The sequence below is a fragment of the Ambystoma mexicanum genome, chromosome 3p, assembly GCF_040938575.1.
Source record: "Ambystoma mexicanum isolate Mex_15411 chromosome 3p, UKY_AmexF1_1, whole genome shotgun sequence".
In the NCBI taxonomy this organism is placed as follows: Eukaryota; Metazoa; Chordata; class Amphibia; order Caudata; family Ambystomatidae; genus Ambystoma; species Ambystoma mexicanum.
In genome coordinates this window covers 995,053,313-995,069,372 of record NC_090925.1, presented here as the reverse complement: position 1 = coordinate 995,069,372, position 16,060 = coordinate 995,053,313, and the positions used below count along the sequence as shown (strand labels likewise).

The 16,060-nt window shown below is 46.1% G+C and overlaps 1 protein-coding gene across 2 annotated transcripts in view; it reads left to right on the top strand.

The window, feature by feature from the left end:
* Positions 1 to 16,060, top strand: part of DHX35 (DEAH-box helicase 35) — a 2,070,470-nt gene that overhangs the window by 1,701,312 nt on the left and 353,098 nt on the right. The window lies entirely within an intron of this gene.

Below are 16,060 nucleotides of genomic sequence, written 5' to 3'. Positions count from 1 at the left end.
TCATCAGAACCTACACACTATAGGGGGCACAAGTTAATTGGGATTGGGTGGCGTCGACTAACTATAGGTGTTGCTGCAGCGTGGTTGGTCTTGGCGTGAGGACGTCACTGGTCAGCCTCGTGGGTTGGGTTGGGCCTGGCAGGCCAGCTTGAGGTCATCCGAGCGGTGTTGGTATGCTGGGGCAGCCTGTGACAAAGATGAATACCTTTCCTGACTCGTTTGCCCTAGGCCATGCACACTGCAGTTATTCAAGAAACGACATTTAAGTTCATCAATAAATCGCTCAGCAGTTTATCTTATAAAATAAATGCAACACATGAGGAATGCACCTCGTGAGAGGTCTGGTGGTTGTCGGTTGGGGTGAGATTTACCTGTGTCCTATTGACCGGTATTTTAGGTCGAGGGGCTGGGCTCTGGGGCCTGAGCCGAATGATACATGTCTGTCTGCTGCGTTAGAAGTTATTATATAAATGGGTCTCTGTGTCTTGTCCCAGCGTTGGGGGTCGTCTTTGCACGGGGTCATGATTCTTGGGGTGGTCTAGGGGGGGTTGTGGGATTTACGAGAGGGTGCTGGTAGATCTGTGGATTCAAACGTGGGTTTATTACCGTGCTGTAAATAACACAGGTGGCGGGCTGTGGCCTTGGGTGCGGTACCGGGGCCTCTGACTCTCTGAAGCGGCTCCAGCTTGGTTGGGGGAGGTGAGGGAGCGCGGCACATGCCTTAGCTTCTTCATCTGGCAGGCTTCGTAGGGTGGGAGGGAGAATGGCCTTGCATATATTCACAAAGGTTTTTTCCTCGTGCGTTGCTGACTTTTGAATGCAGAACTTTTATAATGTTTTGCCTTATTTTGATCTTATTTAAACACACATCTATATTTCAATTTCGTTACACATTTCTTTAATACATTCGGTCCGAGTACCTTTTCATTACATGGTATTATATCTACTACAGTGTTTAAGTATTTATATACATTCGACGGTACATGAGGTAGAACTATATTATGGACCACAGAGATTGACGGTTGCCACTATGGGTGACTTAAGAAGACATATAGGGGTTCATGTGTCTACATATGACTTAAAGACACTTTCTCTGTGATCTAGCAGCATTAGTACAGTCACAATGTGAAGTCATATAAACATTTCACTTTTATGGCTAATTCATAGTTTGCAGATTCTGTTTGAGAAGAGTAGTTCACTAATACCACTACTTGAATTCATTTCTGCGTCGCCCTGGCCTCGCGGACCAGGTCACACGGGGTGCAGTATTACATTGTGGATAACAGACTGTTACAGTGTTAATATCTGGTGTCAGCTCGTACCCAACTTTCTCATGGGAACACGCTCGCAGCGGAGCTGCCATGGTGCTGCGGCGGCAGAGATGCATGAAAGGCCCTCCAAAGGTGGGGGCCGCGCTACAGTGCGCTGAACTCACGCCATCTTTGCTAGACAAGATGGCTTCTAGGCCTAACTGAATTTTGGTATATGCAGGGAACGGATACGTGTGGGCAATGTCGTCGGCGGGTGAACCCTCCTCCACCTGGGCCCGGGTGGCATGAGAGGACGCCCACCGAGTCATGGTCCTCACCTGGGGAGAAGGCTGCAGGTGAGGAGGGCCTCGCGGCCAGTCCTCCCCTACATTTCCCCCCTTTCGTTACTAAAGTAACGAATTTTTAGCTCTTCCAATCTTCTACATTCTTGTTCCTCTATCACTGCGTCATCCCATGCAGGTGTTCCTTTTCTAGGCATCCATGCCCTACATACCCCCCTCAAGCTCTCACCTCTTCTAGCATACTCGTCTGGTGTACATGTTAAATATATACAGTCACCATTTTCTTCCAAGTCTACCCAGACCTCCTCATACCATTCCAGTTCCACATCTCGGGGTTCTTTGATAGTGGTGTGCCATAGTTTGTCTACTATGTACTTATCCCGGTACATAGGCACTAACTGGTACCTGGGAGTGTTATCTGTTCCTGTCTGTACATGTACTTCTTGTGTCGCCCTAATTGTACCACCAGAGTTGCCCATTGTCACCATCATCATTGCACCGTTAGGGACTGCGTTAGCACAACATCGGAGGCCCACCTGGCACAGGCAGAACACCACGAGGAGGAACACCACAACTGGTATCAAGAACTTCATTGCCATTCCAAGCCATGAGGGAACCCAGGAGAAGATATTGTCGAACCATGAGCTATCTTTAGCCCCACCTTCCATCTTCATCTTCTCTCCCAGGTTATGTACTGCTTCAATGACGTGGGACAGGGATCCATTTTCTGCGTCTTCAGAAGGTACGAACGTGCAGCAGGCACTTCCTATTTTTCGGCAAACACCTCCGTCCATCGCTGTTAACGGGTCCAGAACATACCTGTTCTGCATGGTCATCAGTCGCAGAGCTCGTAGTTCCACCTTTATTATGTTGAACCCTTCTTCAGTGTCATTGGCCAGCTGAATCAGTTCCCACCGTGTGATCTGGAGCCATTTTGCATTTGCTCTTGCTTGGACACTTGAAACTAGTGAGGCAAAAAATGTTTCCACAGAGCTGAACAGGCGATACCTGTCTGGGATCTGTGCCAATAAATCGGATGATGCTTGTGATATGTAGTTCGATGCTCGCTTGTTCCGTGATAGCTCCTCTTCCTTCCCTCCGGAGGACAGGACATAGAGGTGCGCTTTTGCAGTGGGAGAAGTTGCACCTTGGTTCACGTTTCCTTGCGTCCTTTTATTTTCGTCGACGTGACTTTCTGGAATCACCATTAGGGCCGAGTGCAAAGTGGCCATTGAGCAGCTGCCACTCCATGCCTGGGGAAGGTGCAAGTAAGCCTGATTCCCGCATACCCAGTATGTGTCCATTAGCGCTGCTGTTCCTTTTTTCATGTCTGGGATGGTGAGAGTTTTGTTACAGTTTTTATTCGTTCCCATTGCCACTTTTCCTTCTCCCTTGAAACATAGTTCGTTTTTTATTTCACTTTGTAGCTTGAAGGGTTTCTCCATCGCTGTTACCCATGTTAGTTTAGAGATGTGTTCTTTCCATATTGGTGTGCACGTTTTTTCCATCCACCGCAGCTTGTCTGGTTGGACACCTCTCAGTACTTCTGCTTTGCACAGTACTTCTTCATCTTTCCATCTGTTTTCGGAAAACAGTGTCCCTTGTATTGCAAAAAAGGGTTCTTTAAGACAGACCACTCCAGACGCTTTTGGATAGCACGTTTTGTCGTTCTGTATCATTTTGAAAGAGACATCGTGTGCTTGGAAGGTGTTCTTTATTCTACACAGTGTGAGATGAAGGAGACATTGGGCATCCACAATGGGCAATTCTCTTGGCAACAACACTTTGGGTGTGCCTGATGCATGGGGGATGAGCGAACAGACATAACAGCTTTCATTGGTTGTCTGTTTAGCTGTTGCACTCATATCTGCATACCATTTATTTGCTTGGTGGGGGTGTCGTGGGTCTTCCATCTTGTCTAAGCCTAACCCATAATACTCATCATACCTCCTCCTACTTGTCTCTCTTCTTCGCCTACTTTTCTCCCTCCTCCTATACCTTTTAGTTTCGATAGGTGAAAAAATAGGCCCCCCTTCCTCCTTCCCACCCCCCTTTTCCAGTTCCTCATATAGGAACTTGTGTTCTGTCATCGTAATTACTTTTCCATTTTCCTCAATAAACAACAAATCACTGTTTTGTATCGGGGCGGGAAGGGTAGTGGGGCTGTTATATATTTCAGGTAGGGACATTGTGTCATTTTCCATTTCTTTTTGGAAATTTCTTGATTGTGACAGGGCAGCAGTGGGTGTTGCAGTATAGTAACCCCATACAAAGTGTGATCCATCCCAGACCAAAAAATCACCTTCTTTAATATTCATACTTGTAGTTGAATTCGTCCCAGGGGCCAGGGTGATGTTACTCCCCCCTCCCCCCTCGTTCATCTCGATAGAGATGAACGCTATGAACCAATATGTCACCAGGCAAAATATTGATATGAAGAACACAATAACACACATTGATAAACCACATTCGTATGAATATGTAAATCTATCTACTAACATTTCTCTAAATCTAACAAATCTATTAGTTGCAGGCTGCCCATTGGATGCCATGGTAAATCCTGTTTGAAACACAAAAGTGCATTAAGTACAAGCATGTAAACATTTCTAACGTTGTGACGTTGTTTGGGAGTGGGTGGGGGAGGGGGTGTGTCCACAGACAAGGTAATTTTACAATCATTACTATCCGTACATTATTTCATATATAAAAAAGGAGAGTGAAAAAAAAAAAAACTTCTCCAAAACCAAAAAACCCACAAAAACCTTCAAAAGTTGTAAAAAGTATATATATATATACATATTTATTTTAGTACACTTGCCATGCGCCAGTCGCGTTCAATGTTCATCACTTAATGCACACAAAATTCCCATCATTCATTCTGCACAACTCCATTGTCCGCTGTTGCCTGTGCCTCGTCCTGTACCTCACCTTCCACGGCGCTATACGCCCTGCGTACATCTGTCAAATGCACCCAATATCTCAGGCCCTTCACCTTTACAGCCGTGGGCGTGCAAAACACTACCTCATAAGGGCCATGGAAACGTGGTGCATTCCACCTTCTCACAAACTTCTGACATATATGTAGTCGCCTGGCATCAACTGTGACTGTTTGTCCGGCTGTGTTACTGTTTCTGTTGCATTTCCTTCCTCTCTTGTGAAGGGCGGGGCAAGTTGTTTTGCAATTACGCGCGCTGCTTGTGCTAATTTTTTCAAGTAGTCGGTAAACTCCTCACCTAATACCGCAGCGCTTCTGTGTGCATCAGAACGTTCACGGAGAGGCGAATGTGTTGTGTGCATTCTCCTTCCCGTGACGATCTCGTGTGGGGATAAATGATGGTCTTTGCTTGGCTGATTGCGCAATTCGAACAGGGCCAGAGGTAGGCAGTACATCCAGGTCTTTTTTAGGGAAAAACATAGTTTTGACAACCTGCTTTTCAGCAGGCCGTTCATCTTTTCCACTACGCCATTACTTTGAGGATGATAAATTGAACATAATTTGTGTTTTATTCCCAATAATGTAGTCACTTCCTTGAACAGTTCATTAACGAAATGAGTGCCGTTGTCTGAGCGAATCACGTCGCAAATTCCCCAGCGCGGGAATACTTCCCTCACTAAGAACTTTGCGGCGCTTTTCGCGTCAGGACGTGCACAGGGGCCCGCTTCCACCCACCTTGAGAAGGGACATACGACCACAATCATGTAACGAGCCCCATTGCACCTTTCTCCCATATCTACATAATCGATGTGGAGCTCTCTAAATGGGCCATTGGGTTTTGGTATTGTACCTCTCAGTGTGCGTAATGTCATTCCTGAGTTGTAAATTTGACATGTCGTGCATTCCAATGCCAGCCTAGTGATGTGTTCCTGGAGGCAAGGTGCAAACCAATCCTCTTGTATCTCTGCCACTATGTGTTGCTTAGCATTATGTGCAGGGAAGTGTAGTTGTTGAAAGGCTATTTCTAACAACGTAACTGGCATCACTGCTTTTCCTGAACTCTCTTGTCGCCACAATAAGTCTGTTGGTGATTTGCTGCATCCTCTCTTAGTCCATAGCAATTTTTCTTCTGCACTAGCTCCCTCTTGCAGCTCTAGTATTTCTTGTGTGAGCATCATGTTATATCCTGTGGGGACCTCTTGGCTTACTGTGTGGTGCAACATGTACTCCCCTACCTCACCTTTCTGAAAGTATGAAGCTTCTTTGGCGGCGGCGTCTGCTGCCGCGTATCCCAAAGATACAAGATCTGTGTTTGTAGTATGGGCTTGGCATTTCACAATTGCCACTGCCGTGGGGTCTTGCAGTGCCTCAATCAATTCTTTTAACAATTCTGCGTGTTGGACAGGTGTTCCATCTGCTCGTCGAAACCCTCTCCGCCCCCACCGTGCCAGCCCTCCGTGTACTGTGGTCGTCATGTATGCTGAGTCTGTGTATATTGTTACTGCGCACCCCTTAGCTGCATGCAATGCTTCTATTAGTGCTATTAGTTCTGCTGCTTGGGCTGAATAGTGTGATGGGAGGCGGTATTGCACTAGTGTCTCATATTCACCTTCCTCTAATCGTACCACTGCCATACCCACATGTTTCTCTCCTGTCTCCATGTCAATTGAGGCCGACCCGTCCACGAAGTACACCTCTCCCTCGTTCAGGGCATTCTCAAAAACCACCTGATCCTGACCCTCGTCACCGGTGTATGTTGCACAGTTGTGGTTCTGCATGTCTTCTATTGTGCACGCCTCCGTGATGAATGTGGCTGGGTTTACAGTTTTACATCTTACTATATGGATGTTTGCACTGGACAATATTATCTCATATGCTGTGGCGCGTTGTGTTGTTAATGTGCTTTTTGATCGCTCTAATATTGCAAATAGTGAGTGTTCCACAAACAGTGTTACTGGACAGCCCATTACTATTGTGGCACTTTTTTCAATGGCGAACGCGGCAGCAGCGAGAGATTGCTCGCACGCGAAATGTCCTTGCATTACTGCGTCCAGAGTGCCGCTATAGTAAGCCAGTGGCTTGTGACCCAACGATGTCTTTTGTGTCAGCACTGCGGTCATCAGTGTTCCCTTGCAGTGTGAAAATAAGAAGAATTCGCGTCCATAATCTGGGTTTGCCAGAACTGGAGCGCTTGATATTAGCTCCTTCAGTGAGTTAAATGATGTGTTCATTTCTCCTGTCCATTCTATGTGTCTGTTTTCCTGTTGTGCTTCTTTAAGTGCCTGTAACAAGGGCCTTGTATATGCTGCGTAGTCTAATATCCAAGCTCGGCAGTAGTTGCACATGCCCAGGAATTTTTGCATCTCTTTTACTGTTTTGGGCTCTCCAACGGCTCTAATTGCCTCTGCTCTGTCTGGTATGATCCGTTTTCCATCCTTTGATATTAGCTGTCCCAAGTATAGGACCTCTGTTAGGCAGTATTGTAACTTACCCTTATCCACCTTGTACCCCTTGTTGGCCAGTAATGTCAGGAGTGTTATTGAATCCTTTCTACACTCTTCCTCGCTCTGTGCACAAACCAATAAATCGTCAACGTACTGAATCACCGTACTTTCTACAGATAGGTTCCCTAGATCCTCATGTAATATCCTGTTGAATATGCTTGGGCTTTCGCAATATCCTTGTGGTAATCTGCAGTGTTCAAATCTCCTCCCCCCTAGTGTAAATGCTGTTAAGTACCTGCTCTCTTCTGCTAAGGGGATCGAAAAGAACGCATTTTTTAAGTCAATAACTGTGAAATGAGATGCTGTTTTTGGGATGTTGCATAGTATTGTGGCCGGGTTCGGCACTAGAGGGAACTCTTTCTGAATCACATCATTGAGTGGGCGTAAATCTTGTATCATCCTCCAGGAACCTCCCTTCACCTTTTTGATCGGGTAAATGCATGTGTTGCATGGGGAATTTGAGGGCACTATTATTCCTTGTGCTAACAGTGCCTCTATTGTCTCCTTTATTCCCTCTTCTGCCTCGCGAGACAATGGATATTGTCTCACCCGGGGTAAAATTGCCCCTTCTTTCAGTTTTATCACCACAGGTTGAACTCCATGTAATAACCCTACATCATGGGGGCCGTTCGTCCATATGTTAGTTGGTATTAACCTCATGTCATCATCAAAAAATGTATGTGGTGCTCCAACTACTGCCATTAATTCAATTGGAGTTTCTCTGGCCGTAATCACGATGTCACATTGCTAGTTCCATTACTATTTCGCCGTCTGTCTCGGCGTCTGAAAAGAGCTCTTCATCTGACAGCTCTCGCAGTGGGATATTTGCATTTGTACACAGTACTGTACGCCATTCGCATCCTTCCATGTCAATCCCTATTACACATATCCTTTTTGCTGACACGTGTACTGCGTGCAAATCCAATGATAGCACTGCCCCAGTGGCTGTGTTGGGGCACACTATGGGGCGAAAGAGGAACTCAGCTGGGATCCTCCAATCCATTCTTTTTAGTTCTGGTACTATGAGGGCCAATGTTCGCATGCCCTCAATAAACACCTCCTTGTTTTTTGGTAATCCTCTAATTTCTGTGATGATTGCGTGGCCCTGCATTACTGCCATTATGCGTAGAGGACATATGCCCGGTGTTGAACATACTATACCACTTTCTGTAAATGATATGGTCATGTTTAGTTTGCTCAAGAGATCCCTCCCCAGCAAATTAATTGGAGAGCGTTCATAGTACAGTAAGGGTGCCTTCACTTTTTTCCCCCCCACCGTTACATCCAATTCTTCTGTGTAAGGAACTTCAATTACAGCCCCAGAGAACCCCTGCGTCTCTAACGTCCTATTAGATAGCGGGAACCGGCCCTCTTTAATGCATGATTTCTCCGCTCCGGAATCCACCATGAATATGAATTGCTTGTCTCCTATCTGCGCCCCTATCAATGGTTCCTCTGATGCATTGTGGGTCGTAGATAGAACTGGACACGCAAGTGTTCTCTGTGGGCTGTCCTATGCGGGGTGTCTCATTGCCCCTCCCTGATCAAAAATGTTCCCCGAAACTACTGATACTCCGCTGTAGGGCGCGGGTGCGGGGGCTCCATTCGCTACTGTAGCGAAAGTGTTACCTGGCATGTATTGTATAGTGTCATTATTCTGTGGGTGATTTTGTGTTCTGTACTGATGTCCGTGTAGTTGTGCGTTACCTCTTTGCCCTGCATTTCCTTGTTGTTGGTGCTGTCCCATGGGGAGGCCGTATGGGCTCCCTGGGTGTGGGTGACCGTACTGTTCTGCCTCCTGGAACCCGTGGTTTTGTCTGCTTCTGCACTCCCTCGAGTAATGTCCCCACCTCCCACAGTTCCAGCAGCTCCCCTGTGGACCTCTGGGACCCTGCCATCCATTTCCTCCCACTCCACCATACCCTTGTCCCCCTCTTCGGCCCCTGTACCCACCTCTACCCCCTCGTGGGGCCCACTCTTGCCACATTGGACCTCCGTTCTGCTCCTGCTCAGTCCACTGTTGTTGTCCTTGTCCTGCCCAATTTGCTGCTATTCTTCCTTGTATTGCTATTTGCCCCTCCTCTCCTTCATCTCCCTCCCTCATGAGTGGGAGCCCTGCTACCGCTGCTGCAACCTTCACCAGTTTTGATTGTACCAACTTTGCCTCGTCTGCCAACCTTTTCTGTGCTACTTCCCTCTCTCTCTCTTTTATCCTTTTGCAATGGTGCACTATTATACTTTGGATCTCTGGCCACCCCTTTGCCTCAACGCCCGCTATTTTATCGAGTGCCTTCTGCACCTCTTTTGGGAGCCCTCTCTTAATGATAAAATAAAATAGAGATGTGGATTGGTGCCAGGGTGTGCCCGTTTCCGCTCTCCACATCTCCTGCACCCGGAGAATGTAATCCATAGCATCCTCCTCGTCATTCATTGTACACTGCATTACTGACTGTAAATCTGGAGTATCTGGGAACGTCTCCCGCAGCGCATCCCAAACCCGTGCCCGCACTGTATTAAAAGACGCTCCATCATGACGGTCACAATCTAATGTCACGGCCGGGAAACCAGCCTTAACCCATACTCTCTCTGCTTGATCTCCTACTGCTGATACTAGTAGGCTTTTCACATCGCCTACTGCCAGCGGTATGCCGGCAGTATGTTTCTCGAATGCATATATCCACTTGCTCGCCCCTCCGGACAACGGGGGCAATAACTTCATCAAATTAGCTTTATCCATCTGGGCCCAGGGTATATAGTTTGGTCTTCCTCCCCCTCTGTGTATTAGTGGAAGTTGTAATTTTCCTTTTAACGTTGCGCCCTCACCCACTTTGGTCGTCGCTGACCCCAATGACGCCATCCTCCCCACTCTATTCCTTAGTCGTCCCATCCACTCGTCATCTATTGTTCCTAGCGAGCATGCACCGTCCAGCTCCTCGCTTTCCCCTCCTACTGCCATACTCAACCTATCACTCTCATCTATTTCGCCTCGGACATCACATAGCAGGTCCTCTCTGATCCCTGTCTGCCGTGATACATCACCGATGCTCCCCTCTGGTGTTTCCACCTGTATTATTCTTGTCGGTTCTTCCTCAATTCTGAACAATATTTCACCCTTTTTCCATCCTTCCTCAATTTGTCTACTTTCACTTGATGTTCTGGATACACGTCCTGATCGAGTGGGAGTGCATGCTGTACGCTCACATATGTCTTTTATTCTTGAGAGTTCATCCTTTGCTATCGAGAGCCTCGATTCTAAATCGCTCGTTAGCTTTTCTATGTCCCCTCTCTGCGTGCTTGTCTGGGCACGCTCTCTAGTGCTTTCGTATGGTGGTGGGGCTGTTGGTCTTAGGGGTGTAGTAGTTGTAGGGGGAGGCACATAAGTAGGATCACTATACCCTGCTGCGGGGGCTGGTTTATGTAATATCGGGTACAACCTAATCACCTCCGCAGGTTGTTCTGTATTTAGCTGTTCCTTTTCCTCTCTTGGAATCATCAGTGGGTTATCTGTGGTGGAAGGTAGATCAATATTTGGTGCCGGAGCTTTGGGTGGGGGTATTTCCTCAAATAGTCTCCAGAGATCTAATATCTCCTTCCTGTTTTGCCACTGTTTGCCCTTATACTTGAGGTGAATGCACGTTCGTACCATATCTAGAACGCTTTTCTCAAAAGACCCCCCCTCAGGCCAAATCTGGGGCAATCCTTCCCCTTTTAATTCTGTTACCCATTGATCGTGGTATTTCTTGATTCGTTCAGCGTATCCCGGTAAGCTCGTACAAATATGTGACAAGGGAGTTTCTGCCCCCATATTCTAAATCAATAGCACTGACCGTGTTCACCTCCTTTACTTTTGATTACGTATAGATATGTCTAAGTATATTTTTATGGCCCAGACAAGAGCGGACTTCTCAATGATATCACGCAAGTTAAATTCACTACTAACATTCTTTCTTACTCGCCATTCCTCATTGTCTTCGCATCCCTGTTCAATCCCGCGCAATTTTCATTCACAATCAACCACCTGCTAGTTATGGTCCACACTCTCTGGCACCCCCTCGCGGTCAGTCGTTCTTCTTCACTATTCACATGGTGCGCGCACCCCTCACAATGCTTTCCCACTCACACCTCGCTTTTTTCCTCCCTTTCCTTCCTGTCCAGCTGTCCCTGTTGTTCTACTCGGGTAACTAGATACCCGTCTGCATGTGCCAGTATTTTTGATCCCTATTTCTGCTGTTTTCCCCCCTGTCTTGGTATTTTATGTTAATCAGTTCACCCCAGGCTCACTTTTAGTCCAGACCCTTACCCTCTGAGCAAAAGAATAGAAAGAAATAGCAAATACTAAAATATACTCTGTGTCTTCCCTTGCCAGATACTAATAACTTATTTTTCACTTCTTTATATATTCCCAGTACTAGTTTAGATAGCACTATGCGGCGCCGCCTTCCACCCCCTTTCGGAGCTAGGTTTCCGTCACTTCTACTTCTTCATTTACTTCTTACTCCTAATGGCCATATGCAAAGAAAAAGATAAAGAAATTTTCAAGACCCGTCTTTAGTAGACCCCCGTTATTCTTCTCCTCTACCTGTCCCCGTTCTTCTGTTCACAATTTCCCCTCCCTTCCCCTTTACGATCGCGCGCACTCGGTACTCACGTGCCCGTCTTGAACCGATAGTCTCCGAAACTGGGTCCGTCCAGGCGGTGTGGCCTTTCTGCTCAACAGTCAGCCCCGGCTCCGGCGAGCGGTACTCAAAGGGGATTTTTCAACCGGGATCCCGTACCCCCTCTAGTTTGAGTGCGCACTTCTAAGCGTACCGGTCGCCGTTGGCGGGTAGCTTCCCGGAGCCGGCTCACCGTGCGTTTCCCTTTTTGACCGGAGATTCTCGTGCCAAAAGGGGGTCGTTAAAAGGAGTTAGGAAAAATAATTTGGAGATATCACGCTATCGGGGTCACCACTGAAAGGAAGCGCCCCCAATTTCAGCACGATCCTCCCCGCAATGAGAGACAATAAGGGACTCTCCCGTAATGGGAATAAGGCCAAGACAGAGTGCGGGTGAGCGTAAGTGGGAGTTTATCCAAAGAATAGGGCATGCAAAGAACTCTGCAACCTCCGAGAGCGCTCTGTCTGACAATAGCAAAGACAGGCGTATTTCTAATACAAAAAACGTCATCAGAACCTACACACTATAGGGGGCACAAGTTAATTGGGATTGGGTGGCGTCGACTAACTATAGGTGTTGCTGCAGCGTGGTTGGTCTTGGCGTGAGGACGTCACTGGTCAGCCTCGTGGGTTGGGTTGGGCCTGGCAGGCCAGCTTGAGGTCATCCGAGCGGTGTTGGTATGCTGGGGCAGCCTGTGACAAAGATGAATACCTTTCCTGACTCGTTTGCCCTAGGCCATGCACACTGCAGTTATTCAAGAAACGACATTTAAGTTCATCAATAAATCGCTCAGCAGTTTATCTTATAAAATAAATGCAACACATGAGGAATGCACCTCGTGAGAGGTCTGGTGGTTGTCGGTTGGGGTGAGATTTACCTGTGTCCTATTGACCGGTATTTTAGGTCGAGGGGCTGGGCTCTGGGGCCTGAGCCGAATGATACATGTCTGTCTGCTGCGTTAGAAGTTATTATATAAATGGGTCTCTGTGTCTTGTCCCAGCGTTGGGGGTCGTCTTTGCACGGGGTCATGATTCTTGGGGTGGTCTAGGGGGGGTTGTGGGATTTACGAGAGGGTGCTGGTAGATCTGTGGATTCAAACGTGGGTTTATTACCGTGCTGTAAATAACACAGGTGGCGGGCTGTGGCCTTGGGTGCGGTACCGGGGCCTCTGACTCTCTGAAGCGGCTCCAGCTTGGTTGGGGGAGGTGAGGGAGCGCGGCACATGCCTTAGCTTCTTCATCTGGCAGGCTTCGTAGGGTGGGAGGGAGAATGGCCTTGCATATATTCACAAAGGTTTTTTCCTCGTGCGTTGCTGACTTTTGAATGCAGAACTTGTATAATGTTTTGCCTTATTTTGATCTTATTTAAACACACATCTATATTTCAATTTCGTTACACATTTCTTTAATACATTCGGTCCGAGTACCTTTTCATTACATGGTATTATATCTACTACAGTGTTTAAGTATTTATATACATTCGACGGTACATGAGGTAGAACTATATTATGGACCACAGAGATTGACGGTTGCCACTATGGGTGACTTAAGAAGACATATAGGGGTTCATGTGTCTACATATGACTTAAAGACACTTTCTCTGTGATCTAGCAGCATTAGTACAGTCACAATGTGAAGTCATATAAACATTTCACTTTTATGGCTAATTCATAGTTTGCAGATTCTGTTTGAGAAGAGTAGTTCACTAATACCACTACTTGAATTCATTTCTGCGTCGCCCTGGCCTCGCGGACCAGGTCACACGGGGTGCAGTATTACATTGTGGATAACAGACTGTTACAGTGTTAATATCTGGTGTCAGCTCGTACCCAACTTTCTCATGGGAACGCGCTCGCAGCGGAGCTGCCATGGTGCTGCGGCGGCAGAGATGCATGAAAGGCCCTCCAAAGGTGGGGGCCGCGCTACAGTGCGCTGAACTCACGCCATCTTTGCTAGACAAGATGGCTTCTAGGCCTAACTGAATTTTGGTATATGCAGGGAACGGATACGTGTGGGCAATGTCGTCGGCGGGTGAACCCTCCTCCACCTGGGCCCGGGTGGCATGAGAGGACGCCCACCGAGTCATGGTCCTCACCTGGGGAGAAGGCTGCAGGTGAGGAGGGCCTCGCGGCCAGTCCTCCCCTACAGTTTATACACAAAGGTTTCCTAGGTGACTCCAATGTAGGCGATAACTACATTGGAGTGTTCATCATCATAGGCGCGTTTGATTTTTTTCTTAGCTTTGTCCTCCTGTTCTGTGAAAGAGGCTGCAAGTAAATAATACAGCAGAAGTCTTTACATTTACTAAATCCTATTTTGTGTTCCAAATCTTTTTTAAAATTTTTATTAGCGTGTTGGTTTGGTAAATATAAACATTTTGACTGTGTACAATACCAAGAAAATATACATAAATGTATACAATTCATCATATTCAAGATTTACATAGGATAAAATGAGAAATAATTATACAAGTAATATAAAAATATAAAATCTCTATATATAAAACAAAGTCGTGTTTGTGGGTTTGTAGATGGTGTTGATCTTGGACGTAACTCCTCATGAATGATGAGGTCTGCAGTCATGAATTTGGCATGGAATATTCTTTATTTCATTGCCAAATTAATGCAACTATTTCTAGCTCGATAGGTCATCCAGTTCCCGAGATAATTACTTGCTTGTATTTTCGGCATTACGTTCTTGATTTGATTTGATTTGAGGAATTTGTAACACGCTCTAAACGGACCTAACCGTATGGAAGGCTAGGACAAAGTATATTCTTAAGTATATTTGAAAGCAAGATAAAGATCTAGTTATTATTCAATGGCCAAATTTTATTTTAACAAGAAGGTCTTTAAGGCCTTCCGGAAATTAAGCAGGGTGTCTGAATTCCGTATTTCCCTGGGTAGACTGTTCCAAAGTCTGGGACCATACACCAAGAATCTTCTATCCCCTCTAGAAACAAATGTAGATGGGGGAATGATTAATAGTGCTTGGTCACTTGAGCAAAGGGGTCTTGATGGTTGTTAATATCTAAACATTTCCTTAAGATAGTCTGGTTCCATATTATTCAGACATTTGAAAATCAGACAGGCTATTTAAAATGTTATGCAGTCTTCAACTGATAGCCAATGGAGTTGACGGCGGAAAAATGAAACATGGGCTGTTTTTTGAGCCCATAGATCAACCTGACCGCTGCGTTCTGCGCTCTTTGCAGTCTGCTGATTTGTTTTTTCGGAATGCCCACCAGTTGCCTATTACAGTAGTCCAGGTGAGCATTCGTAAGTGCGCCCACTACTTGAGGATAGTCTTCCTGTGGAATATAGGGAAGTGTTTGTCGTAGGAGCCGCAAGGAATAAAAGATAGCTTTTACTTTGGCTCCAACCTGGCTTTCGCTACCCAGATTGTCTTGCCAAATACAGCCGAGGTTTTTCACCTTTGTGGAGAATGTAAGTTCCACTCCTAATAGCTTAGGAAGAGGTTGAGTTTTTATTGCGGTCATGAGGTATTCCGGACCAAACATAATGGATTCTGTCTTGGAAGCATTCAGTTGCAGTGCGAATGCAGTTGCATTCAGTTGCAGTTGCGTTCTGTGGTGTTCCGCACCATCTACAGGTCATTTGTAGAGTGCGCTCATCATTGCGCTGTCTGTGCTAAACTGGTCTTGCATTTTTTTTGTTTTCAATTTTTTTTTTAGAAGAGTTAGTGTCTTTCTTTTCATTGATTTGTTTTGCAATAAACTTGATACATGTTAATTTAACTAATTAATCGAACACCACATTTTTATTTATCTCCGATTTAAATTCACATGAATATAATATTTGTATGCTTACTCTGATTATTTGCAGTGTGTATTTAGCAGCGAAAATGGCCACCAATGCTAACACTGCAAATAATCAGAGTAAGCATACACATATGATATTCATATGAGAATTTAAATCAGAGATAAATGAAAATTTGGTGTTTAATTAATCAGTGAAATTAACATGTATTGAGTTTATTGCAAAACGCGCTTAGGAACTACGAGACTAGCCATGCTACCTGCCAGAACAGCTCTTCCAGCTCCCTCGGCTCAGCATAATTTAGGATGATACAGCACCCAGCCCCCTTTCCCTTCCAGGCCCCCCTCCAACTCACTGCTTCCTTCCACTCCCACAAGAGTGACCCCCCCTCTAGACAAACACCCCCAACTTAATGGTGCCGTGTTCAACATTCACACCATTTGTGCCCACGCAACTAACATCTACGACCTCATCAATGAACGCCAACTTGATTCTATTGCAATTTTGGAAACTTCACTGCACAGTGCAGCTGGACCCACCCACTTGTTTCTTATCAACCCTCAAATCACTCTTAATCTTGTTATCTACTGTCAACCCAATCACCAAAACTGACCAGAACTTGACATTTCCCTCTTC